General features: G+C 40.4%; 1 pseudogene; it reads left to right on the forward strand.

Moving 5' to 3' along the window:
- The first annotated feature begins 481 nt into the window (after window positions 1-481).
- LOC115725882 lies at window positions 482-6,365 on the forward strand (annotated as a pseudogene).
- Window positions 6,366-12,284: the final 5,919 nt, after the last annotated feature.

The following is a 12,284-nucleotide window of genomic DNA, read 5'->3' on the forward strand; positions in this document are numbered from 1 at the left end:
GATTTGGCATTGAAGTTCCTAATTGTGTCTTGATCCCGCATGTTGTTCGAACCTAGGATTTGAGAATATTTTAGGGACCGAGATGCTACTAGCAGGTGATCAGATTTAAGGTGCTATAGATTGGCAAATCCACGTGTGACATTAGAAGAAAATTACCCCAAAAAGTCATAATATATTGTATTTTTGTCAATTCGGTCATAAACCTTTTAAATGCATCGATTGAGTCCTAAAGAAATTTCTATTTTTTCAATTAGATCCATCCAGTCAATTTTGGTAGGAAATTGATGATACATATGTCGGACATCTTACGTGGCACATCTTTGCCGAGGTGAATGTTTTTTTTTTTTTTACTTTTTTCCCTTTTCTTTTTCTTTTTTATTTATTTTTTTAAGAGTCGATAAGAGGTTGTATGCCACTGGACGAGGACCCGTTATCCCTTTTCGACTATTAGCGCCGGCCACTAGACCATGACCCATGTCTAATGGCCTCTGCAACCGTTGCTATAGCTTGCAAGGACTCACCCTCTTCCAATGGCCGGCGAGGGATTCGATCCTTGCCCAATGGCCGGCAGAGGTCGCCGGACCCCGGCTAGCGGGGGTCGCTAGACCTTGGGTGGCCCTTAACAATATGAAATCATAAAAGAAAATTAAAAAAAATTTCACATTAGTGTTGATCGTGTCGCATATGAAGATCGGTGTCCATATCATCACTTTCCGGCCAAAATTGACTAGATTGACTCGATTGAAAAAATCAAAAAATTAATGACTTAATTGACACAATTAAAATGCTTATAATTAAATTGGCAAAGGAGCAATAATTTATGACTTTTTTGATAATTTATCTTTAGAAATGATATACAAGGTTTGAAAGGGTAAGGAAGAGAGGACCTGCCTCTCATTCAAGTCGAAGTCGTGATTCTAGTTAATGTCTTCTTGCAATACCCGAGGAAGAAGGTAAGAAGAGAGAGCTTGATGAAAGCCGCTTGGCCAAAATGGAAGAAAAGCTTAAGGCCATTTTAATAACTTGTTTGACAACAATTATGATTTCTAATTTTGTTCCCCGGAGTTCAAAGGAAAAAAAAGATGAGTAACATATTTAGTAACGTAAATGATTTTGATTTTGATTTTATTCCTAAGAACAAATTATTTGGAGCAGAAACAAGAATAAAAGAAAAGTTGATTTTGAAAAAAAAAATTACTTTTGAGAATCATAAAAAAGAATGAAGCCTCAGTTTTCTTACTTTTTCCTTGACCTAAGAGGAACAAAGTCTCAATTCAGTCGCTTGTCCACCAGTCCCATGACCCGCCAGAATAAGTGAATTCGATTTTGCATTTGTGCACAATAATTATTCGACTTAAATTACAAAAATTGGGAAGAGAAATTGTTCTTAGAAATAGAAATTTCGTGTAGTTACCAAACGCACTACTGTTTCAAGAACATAAATTTTGTGCGATTATCAAACGTGTTCGGATTCTCTAAAACTCATCCATGAAACGGAACAAAAAAATTTAATTCTAATGACAATTGATATTTTGGATAAGAGTTGTTGCCAAACAGGCTCTAAAAAGGAGCCAATGAATTCACCAAGCTAAAGGTCATTGTGGAGATCTAAATATTTTTTGACTTCGAAATTGTTAAGAAATTCAAAATACTTGCAGTTACAAGGGATGAAAAGTTGTATGGGGGCAAAGATGGCATGTCATCACAAGAATGAAAAATTTCAAATAAGGGGCCGAAATGTCCTTATTTTCTCAAATAAAAGTCCGAAGTGGATATTGTTTCAAATAAGAATAAGGGCCTAAAGTGCCCTTGTTTTTTTAAAGAAAAACCTGACCAAGGGCATTTTTATCATTTGCCCTTTTAAATCTTTGTCTTTCCCTTTTCTTCTTTTCCTTTGTCTTTTCCCCTCCAATCCTCTTCACCATCGGAAAGAGTTGGGCAGCTTCGCCTTGCCCATGCTTGGCCTGGGGCCGTCGACGTGCCTCCCCAGGCGAGGTCGCACTGCCTGCTCACCTTGTCAGCCATGAGGAATGGCCTCACCCAGGCACTTCCGCGGCGACCCTCGCCCATAGGAGATTTCCATTGAAGAATAAAAATAAGGGAACTACAGAAATGAATTTACAAACCAATCTTGAATTTACTTCAAGAAATCAGTTGCCAACTTGGCCTGGTAGCCGCAGAGACGATGAATGACGTCAAAAGACTTCAAAGTTGAGAATTTTCTGGCAGGCCTGGTGGTCATGAACAGGCAGTTTGCAGCACCAGAAAATTTGGCCAAAGTTATGGGTGAGGGCGGTGTCCAAAGAATCGGCATATCGGGTATGGGAGGACTCGGCAAAACAAACTCTGTAGAAGAACCTGAACAACTCGTCGGGGACCGATTCCCCGCTGCAGCATTTTGGTGTGGTTGCATGGATCACGGTGTCGAAGAAACTAGACTTGAAAGCCATCCAAACATTGATAGCGGATAGGCTGAAAATGGGGGCGAGGCCAGAAGAAAGTGTGGAGAGGATGGCTTAGAGACTTTTCCAGAGACTGAAGAAAGAAGATAAGTTCCACATCATATTAGATGATGTGTGGGAGATGATTGATTTCGATTGTCTGGGTGTTCCCCATCCGCATCCAGGTTCCAAGATTATCTTGACGTCTTGGTCTCTCGAGATTTGTCGAGAGATGAAGACCGATGCCGAATTCGAATTCGATGTTTTGAATGACAAAGAGGCGCGGGAATCGTTCGCCGAAAATGCAGGCGACGTAGTTAGGTCGATTTTTTAAACTACCGAAGCTGCCTAGCTCTCGCTGGCGGGGATGAAGGGGAAAAACACATAGGAAAACCAGAAAGAAAAAAGGAAGGGGAAAAAAAAAGAAAAAGGGAAAAGGATTTAAGAAATGACAAATGACAAAAAAGCCATTGGTCATGCTCTTTTTTGAAACAAATAGGGTACTTTAAGCTCTTATTTGAAACAATGTATACTTCATATCTCTATTTGAGAAAATAATGATACTTTGAGCTCTTATTTGAAATTTTCTCTCACAAGAATGAAAAGCTTTTTTTTTTCCTCTGCGAATGAAATATAGGTAATTAGATCTCGGAATTTCTGTTTATAGACTTTCATTTCATATCAAACATTTTGATTTCAAAATATAAGGATTTGACACCATAAAGAGAATATCAAAAGGCTAAAAGAACTGGAGCATTGACTCTAATTTTTCTCCAGAACACTCATAATTTATTATAATCATTAGTCAATCCCAAAGAATTCAGAAGGCACATTTAGCATAATATTGTGAAAAAAATAACGATCTATATTACGTCGCAACATGATAACTTGTTGCAAAAGCTGTTGATCGACCGTAACACCGTATTTTTAATACGTTCATCAATTTACTAACGTTATGAGATATATTATTACTCACCAATGGTTTTTTCCTATATATTATATATAATATTTTAATTCTAATATTGCTATCAAAAATATTGAAACTCATCGGTATGGTTCTAGAATAGCGAAGCTTACGCCTACATTACACACAATAGTACCTAAAATTACTACTCAAAAAATATATAAAAGACCGTTGGGCCATGCGAGTTCTCCAAAAAATTATGACCCATCCCTTTATCTGATTTCGCTCTTACTACAAGATGTTTTTTATTTTATTTTTTTATGTTATTGGGATAGGTGAATTCCTATAGATCCATTCTCCGAAGAAACCGGAGATTATAGTTTTTCATCATCCGGCTCAGACTTCTCAATAGCAGCACCTCATGGGCCAATGGCATAGTAAGGTCGGCAGTAATAGCTGGAACATTGCTTCAAGATTGCATAACAAAGGGATGGCTCTCTTTCACATGTTAATGTGAACTAGAATTTTCATATGAACCCAATCAAGAGCTCTGCCAAATGGCCTGGCGTTATTCGATATTAGGTATCCGTCTAGCTGGCCTAACATTTTCAATATTTTGGCAAAAGGCATGTTCAGTGAAACAGTTCGATTCACCGAATTGTTGGCTTACATCACAGATGATATTACATTGAGCACAGGGAGTCGAAGGAACAGACCCCAGAACCGCCGGACTACCTTGCATCGGGGAAAAGGCTGGTTGGATGATCCTGGCCTAGAAGCGACGTTGTCGACAATGCTGACCATCATTGTGGCTTGATCACATCGGTAAGGTGCCTCACCGAGTGGTTGGCCGGCTCTTCGAACATCCTTCTCATGGTGGCCGCCATCACTGGCTGTGGCTCCGACTCTCTCTTGTATGCTCGTTAGCGATTTGTCTTGGGATACCCACAACATTCCCGCCTTGATTTTGATCCTCCACACTATGAGTGGCCTGATGATTCGGAACGGATAGTGCTATCATTAACTCGAATTTGTGTTGTGTGCCTTATTCACACTCACAGTGGGGAATCAAATTCGTGGTGATCTGGCGCGGTCGAGCCTTGCGGCAGCTGGGCGAGCTAATCGTGGTTGCCTGCTTGTCTATTCCCACGTCCCACACTTACAACTTCTCGGATTGTAAGCTCTGTGATGGAGGAGATTGACAATTGGAGGGCCTGGTTTTCGGAGACGAGCAGGGCCTACTCTTCCAGCTCATCCGAGTTGCCATGTCCATTCGTGAGACGGCGGTGAGAAACCCCATTTCCATTATCCTCAGTACAATCGAATTTCTCATCTGCAGATTGTTAAACCGTCAAGGTTCCAAGCTGAGATTATCCAAATTTCAAGCTGATGCAGAGGTCCATCTAATTCAAGGTTTAATTCCAACAGCTACTCGGTTTTGGCTCAAGGGTTTTTCGTCAAATACCTGCACTACCTGTCCTTTGTTTTTCCTCACAAATAATCCAGAAGACACAGGACTCAGCCAAGAAAACGGCAAAACCAGAAGATACCTCAACATTACTCAGAAATCTTTTCTCAAAATGAAGCAAATGCTCTGTTCACACGCATCTATAATGCACTACCAATCACACCAGGGCAACCACAGAAAGGAAAGAGAAACAAGAAGTCCAAATTGGAACTCACCCACCATCTCCGACCACCCAAGGCCACTAGCAGATTGACCTTGCCGAGGGCGAGGTCAACCTCGCCAGCCATCGGCGGGGGTCACCGGCCACTAGTCGGGGCTCGGTGACCATTGCCGACGATGGTGAGATGGGGTAGCGAGGGCGGTTTCTTTTTTTATTTGTTTTAATTTTTAGCTTATATTTTAGTTATTTACTTTTTTTAAATTTTTTTTAATATTACGTGGAATTTTTTTTGCTGATTGGGATCTTCCGACTAGCCACGTAAGATTTCCGGCTACGCTTACCGGAGTTAGCAGTTGAATAATTATTTTTCAAAAAAATTGGCGCTTAAGTGATATTAAAAAAAAAATGGTACCAAAGTGAACGTTATACATAATTATTGAAACTGTAGGTGTCCTTTTGTTGCAAAATCACACAACATCAATATCACCAACGAGAAATCGGATAGAGATATCTTAGAAAATAGAGACTGGACCCGTCTTTTATATAAATACCCCAACAACGTTCCTCAATTCCAAGCAAAACCCAGGAGGCAAAACTCATCTACAACCTTGTGACACCAAATGGCCGCCTCTGCAATGGCTTTGTCCTCTCCTCTGCTTCGGACCTTCTCGGCGTAGGACGAGTTAGCATGCGCAAGACCGTGGCCAAACTGAAGCCCGTTGCCTCCGGTAGCCCCGTGTTATGGGCCAAACCGCGTCAAGTACTCGGGCCCATTCTCTGGGGAGGTGCCGTCCTACCTCAATGGCGAATTCCCCCGGCTACTACAGGTGGGACACCGTGGGTCTATCGGCCGACCCGGAGACCTTCGCCAAGAACCGCGAGCTCGAGGTCATCCAACCTAGGTGGGCCATGCTCGGCGCCCTCGGATGCATCTTCTCCAAGCCCTTGTCCTGCAACGGGGTCAAGTTCGGCGAGGCGGTGTGGTTCAAGGCCGGCGCGCAGATATTCAGCGAGGGCGGGTTGGACTGCTTGGGGAACTTGAGCCTGATCCCCGCATGGAGCATCTTGGCCATCTGGGCTGCACAGGTAATCCTGATGGGTGTGGTGGAAGGACATAGGGTCGTTGGGGGTCCACTCGAAGAGGTGACTAACCCAATCCACCCCGACGGGACCTTCAACCCGTTGGGCCTTGCGGACGATCCCGAGGCTTTCGCGGAGGTGAAGGCAAAGGAGTTCAAGAATGGGAGGTTGGCCATGTTCTCCATGCTTGGGTTCTTTGTCCAGGCCATCGTGACAGGTAAAGGCCCATCGGAGAACCCGACCGATCATCTTGCTGACACAGTCAACAACAATGCCCGGGCTCATGCCGCCAACTTTGTGCCTGGAAAGTGAAGCGTGCGATAGATCGACACAGTGAAAACTGTGTGGGATTTGGTGTGATCGAATCACATCTGTTTTTAACTTTTTGACATGTGATTGGATTTGAGATAGTTCTTGAAAAACTCAGTGAACTGTGGTCAGAATCGTCCATTTTCATCAATATGATTGTGTGTATGATTAACAATAACATGGAATCGGGGTGATCGTTTCTCGGTATGATCCGGTCCCACTTAGAAATTGGAATCGGATCCATAGGATCGGTTCACAATTAAAAATAGTGCTACAGTACTGAAAGGGCATCATGAGATGTTAATCCCGCTCATCCATGATCAAACCCGGAGGCCTAAGATCTTAGGATTTCATTTGACAAGTTTCTTGACACAAGCATCTAGAGAGTTGACTTTTCCATCCTGTCGAACGCTAAACTTAGGACAATAGCTGGCCAACCCAAACAACCATAGGTCCCCAACCCCACAAAACAACCCCCCGGCTTCGAGATGCTAAATTATTACTTCTATTATTAGAATCGAAATTTTTTTATTTTTTGATGCTTCTATGTGATTAGGAAAAAAAATTGAGAGTTCATTATTTAAATTGCCAAAGTACCCATGAGAAATATGTAATTTTTTTTCGCGTCATATCTCTTGCCTCCCTCACTCGAACGTAGTTACACTAAATAGTTATTTAGGGCATAAATGATAACTATTATGTTCCTATAAATAATTTTTTGTTAGAAATAGATTTTTCTATTTCTATTCCCGAACTAGTTTCTAAGCAAAGAAACACGTTTGATAGTGAGACAGACTTTCTGTTCCGAGAACGTAAATTCGTTTAAAGTTTCTACGATTGCAAAGGAGGTTATGGTTGCGGCGAGAAGTGGAGTTATGTTTGCGGCAATAGAAGTGCGACAACAGCCAACTACCGGCGGCTAGCAATAGGGATGCCAGAGATAAGGATGACGTATACGAGAGAGAGGGAGTGCGTGATGAGAAGAATTTTAATTACAGTTTTTGTTTCAAAAATAGAGAACTTCTCATTTTTGTTATAAATGTATTTTCCAGGCTAAAAATTTATTCCAGGAATAGAATAATGAAATTGCATTACCAAATGAATTTTTATTCCAAACTTGTTCTTGTGAATAGAAAATTGAAAAGAGAGAGAGACGTTATCATACATGCCCTTACTATTTACACCTCATCTTGAAAAAGGTAGGAAAAAGATGCCACTCGCTTTTAGGGTTGGCTTCGCATGAAAGGGCCAGCACACTCTCTTAAGCAAAGGGATGAGTTGCCTTCAAGTAGGAGGTCTAACGACAGCATCCCGACACGTTGTTGCCCAAACGAGAAAGAATATGCACACCACATCACGAGTCCAAATAAAAATACTAGCTCGACAAAAGGAAAAAAACAAATGAATTAAGCACAAAGTAATTATTTACAACACGAACATTACAAAACATTATTTCTTACTTTACCAGAAAAAAACATTACAAAACATTCAAGAAAACACTTAACTTCTTTGTTTTTGAACTTAATTTTGTATATTTTATACACATATTGTTTTGATTTATTTTCAATAGCGGTATTTTGGTTAGGCAAAAAATAGTAATAGTATTAGAAAGAAGTAGGGGTGAGCGGTTTCAAGTTTTTAAGTTCCACTTGGAACTTATCCGTTAGAACATGTTCCTCATTTTTTGGAATCTAGAACCTCGCCCGTATATCCCGGAACCTGGAACCTACCCCCGTCACATGTTCCAGGGTCAGATTTTAGGATACCTAGAAACTTGCCAATTTCGATTTTTTTTCTCCCAAGAACAGATCCTAGTATGTACAGCAGCTTTCTCTAGCTTCACTATCGACTTGCCGACATCGTTAGGCACCAGAGATATTGTTAAGGTAGATCTCTTCGACTTGGGAACCATGTGATGAATGTGAAATTGCGAATTAGATCCATATGTATGAATTGTGAAAATTGTATACTTTCTTTTGCAACAGTAAAATTTTTTCCACTTTCCAGGTTTGATGATATCAATTTCTTAGTTTCTCAATTGCTAAACTTATCGCTTTTGGCTTCATAACATCAATCGCAGCCTAAAGATATCAATTTTCTGAGTTAAGGTACCTAAGTTGCCTAAAAGTGCAACTTGAAGACAACTTTGATCTTGTGCTTGTTGCTTCTCCATTTTCCCGACTTGAACATTGTTCTTACCTTCCCACTTTACCAACTCTCAATAGAGTGTCAGAGTTTCCTCGGAGAGCCACTATCATTTCTGTGCTTCGAAAAGCAACGGGATAAGTATATTATGAGTTTCATAACTTGTGTACGTCGTTGACTTAAGTGCCATAACTTCATTTTCATTCACTTGAGTGCCACAAATTTAAAAAAAGACGTTTACTTAAGTGCCCCTCGCTGAGTTAGCTCATTGGAAATTCGATGTGGACTTATTATAATATTAAACTATCCTACATGGCTCGCCGGTAAACCGAAGTCAGCATTAGAGATGCGAAACGACGTCATATTGAAGAAGAACTTAACTTCTTGAACAAATTGGGGGAAATCGAAAAGAAATCAATTGAAGAACCCTAACCCTAACTCTACGTCCGGTTTGAAACTCTTCATATTGGGAGCTTTACACCTCAATATTCGCAATGGGAAGTAGAAGCGGGAGAAGCGGGTCAAGATTTTAAGAGCAAAGTGAAAATGAAAGTGAAAATTGTCACTATTGTATGCTGCGAAGTCCAACAAGAACAGCTTAGACGCAAGATAATCTCGGGAGACGGTTCCTTGGATGCGCTAATTATAGAGAATGCTTGAATTATGGATATTTCAGGTGGATTGACAGAAAATTTCCAAACCAAACAACGAAGGTGATCTTGCGGCTCTGGATGGATGTCAGGAAGCTCGATCGGTGTTGACTGATGAGTTGGACGATGCTGACTCAATGCAAGCCGAAATCAAGGGTCTGGAAAATTTTGTTAGCCATTTGAAGAAACAAGTTTCAAGGATGAAAATGCAAAGGGATATTTTTGGAGTGTTGCTTGTGTTGTTGTTATTGAGTGTAGTGTGGTTTGTGTTCATGTGTAAGGTCGGTTCTCAAAAGAACCAACCGAGTCTTCCATAGTTTAAGAATAATGAAATGTGTTTTAGTATTTGGAGCATGACTATTAGTTGTTGAATGTTGTTTCCAAACCGATGACCGGTAGTTCAATGGCCTATTTTGAAGTGTTAGTTTAGTGGATAAGGCCATTGTGGTCGATTTTGTGGAAATGGTGCTCTTTATGATTTCATTGAATGAGCAATTGTTGGTTTGGATATTGACGATGCAAGTTGTGAATTATTTTTTGTTTATGAAGGAAGTTAAATGAGTTGCATTAAGTCAGCAACACTTTTTGCGGCAAGAACAGGATGCTAACATTTGTGTTGTATGATTTTTCATTTGTTTTGTGTTGTTTGGTGATGATGAATGAGCTGGTTTTGAGGTGATGTAATTTCTGCATTGTTTTTGGATAAATTTGGGGTTGCAGAATGTGTGCAATAGTTTTCGTAGCAAGAACGGATGCTCTTTGCAATTAGGATTCCATTTGTGTTGGGTGAATTTACTGGTTTTCGGTAGGTTCTATAGTTGTTCAAGTATAGTACAAGTTTTAATAACTTTGCGAATGGCCATGCCGAGTGTCAAATTTTTTTTAAGTGAACACTTAAGTTCATTAACTTGGTAAAAGTGAATAGCTAAGTGCGTCAACTTGCTAATAACTAGGCCTGTTGGTGCCACTTCACGAAACACATCCTGGGGTATTCAACAAATGAATTAACATGATCTCCACATCCAACCTTGGAGTAATTGGTAAACACCAAATGGCATTACATTTACATCAAACTCATCAATTATATAAATTTTAGATCCCAAATAATATTCAAATTAAAACCATCATTTGGTATGTTCATTACATTCATGAATATGAACAACATTGCTGCAACTCATATGACCAGCCAAAATTGTAGCAACCTCTTCATACATACAACCACTCAACAACAAAAACCAAAAGCTGGTGCATCGTGTAAACAGCATTCCCTCCACAACCAAATCATAATCCATACTAAAACATAAACATGCAGCCCCTACAACAAAAACCAATAAAAACTAGAGTACATGGACAGACTTAAACAGAAACAACCTACACAAACACTATAAACTAACAATCCCTCCTCATCAAAATCATTTCCGTTAGTCAATATCAAGAGCCCCAGCACATCCAACTATCTTCAAATTATTCATGAGCCTTGCACTCTTTCGGACCGGAACTCTAGGCACATCATCGGTGGCTCTTGTTTCTTCTTCAACTATGTTAGTTGTTGGACGATCATTTGATCCGGATGGAGTTGATGTTGGGATTTTTTTTTAGCTTTCAAGGTGGTCTTGGTAGTCTTTGCTTTGGAGCTACCATGGGGAGCTTTTTCGATTGTGCACGAGTCGTTATCGTTGAATTTCTTATCAATGCATGTACTTGGCTTCTTGTTCTAGGTGCAACTGATTCTTGAATTGGGTGTCCTTGAGATATCAGCACCTTTGAACTTCTTCCAGGCTACAATACAACCATATAACCTTTTATTAGTTACCATGTCAGCGAAATAACTTATAAATGCATAACACTTACGTAAAAGCTTACATTGAAAATAACCGTGCCAGTATTCATGTCTATCAACAACCCATAGCTATGCTCTCTTATCATTTTCCCAATTATACGATGTGTTTGTCGTGGTGCAGAAGTTTTTGATACCCCTTGAGTTTTTTTCACCTGCATAATAACATAATATAATTACTTAATGAACCAAGTATATACCCTCCTGTGTGTTCAACTTAAATTTCATTGCACCCGATCTTTGCTCCACGTCCGTTGTACACTATTTGACTCGGTTGCCCCCGCGCTTAGTTACGTATCATTGCTTTCAACATTGCCCTGACATGTCCCTACAGGCCGAGTTGGTCTTTTTGTAACCTGCAAAATGGCATAACATAAGTAATCTAATGGAGCAACAACTACATCAAAAAAAGCAAACCACTAGTAAAATAGTTTACTTGAAGTTTGCTCCTCTGTGCCGACCGAGTAGCCCTTGCGCTTTGTCGTGCAACATTACTTCTTAAGGTGCCTTCACTTGCTCGGACAGCTTGACTTTGTCTTTTTGTGACCTGTAAAATGACATAGCATAATTAATCTAATGCAACAAGAAGTAAATAAAAGGTAAAATGACCAATGACACGGCTTACCCGAACTTTGATCCTATGTATCGACCGATTGGTCCCGCACTTTGTCCCGCAACATTACTTTCTCTAGTGCCCTCGCTTACCCCTATGGCCCGAGTTGGACTTTTGGTAACCTGCAAAATGACACAGCATAATTACTATAATGCAACAACACATACATAAAAGGCAAATTACCAAATAAACAGCTTACTTGAACATTGCTCTTCTATGTCATATGTCGGTTGACTTGTCCTCGCGCCTTGTTCCGTACCATTGCTTCTTATGATGCCCTCACCCGCCCTTACAGCCTGATTTTGTCTTCTTTTAACCTGCAAATGATTATCGTAATGCAACAAAAAAAAAAAAAATTGCTTCAAAAGCTTTTAAACGACTTACTTGAAGTTTGCTTCTCTGCGTCGATCGAGTTGTCCCGGCACTTTGTCCTCCACCATCACTTACCCCGGTGCCCTTACTTGCCCGTGCATCATTACTCCAATATGTGTTGTCTTGTTGTCCTTGTTGGGCCTTCTTTCTTGGACAATCGGCCTTATTATGCCCTTCCCATAGCATAGTGAGCAGCGAATTGTTCCACCAACCTTGCTCATTCTATTAGTAGAGAGCTCAATATCTTGCGATCGTCTTTTCTTCTTAAGCCTACCAACTTGCTTCTTCAATAGGAGAGGTTCTAG

The sequence above is a fragment of the Rhodamnia argentea genome, chromosome 3 (genome assembly GCF_020921035.1).
Source record: "Rhodamnia argentea isolate NSW1041297 chromosome 3, ASM2092103v1, whole genome shotgun sequence".
In the NCBI taxonomy this organism is placed as follows: Eukaryota; Viridiplantae; Streptophyta; class Magnoliopsida; order Myrtales; family Myrtaceae; genus Rhodamnia; species Rhodamnia argentea.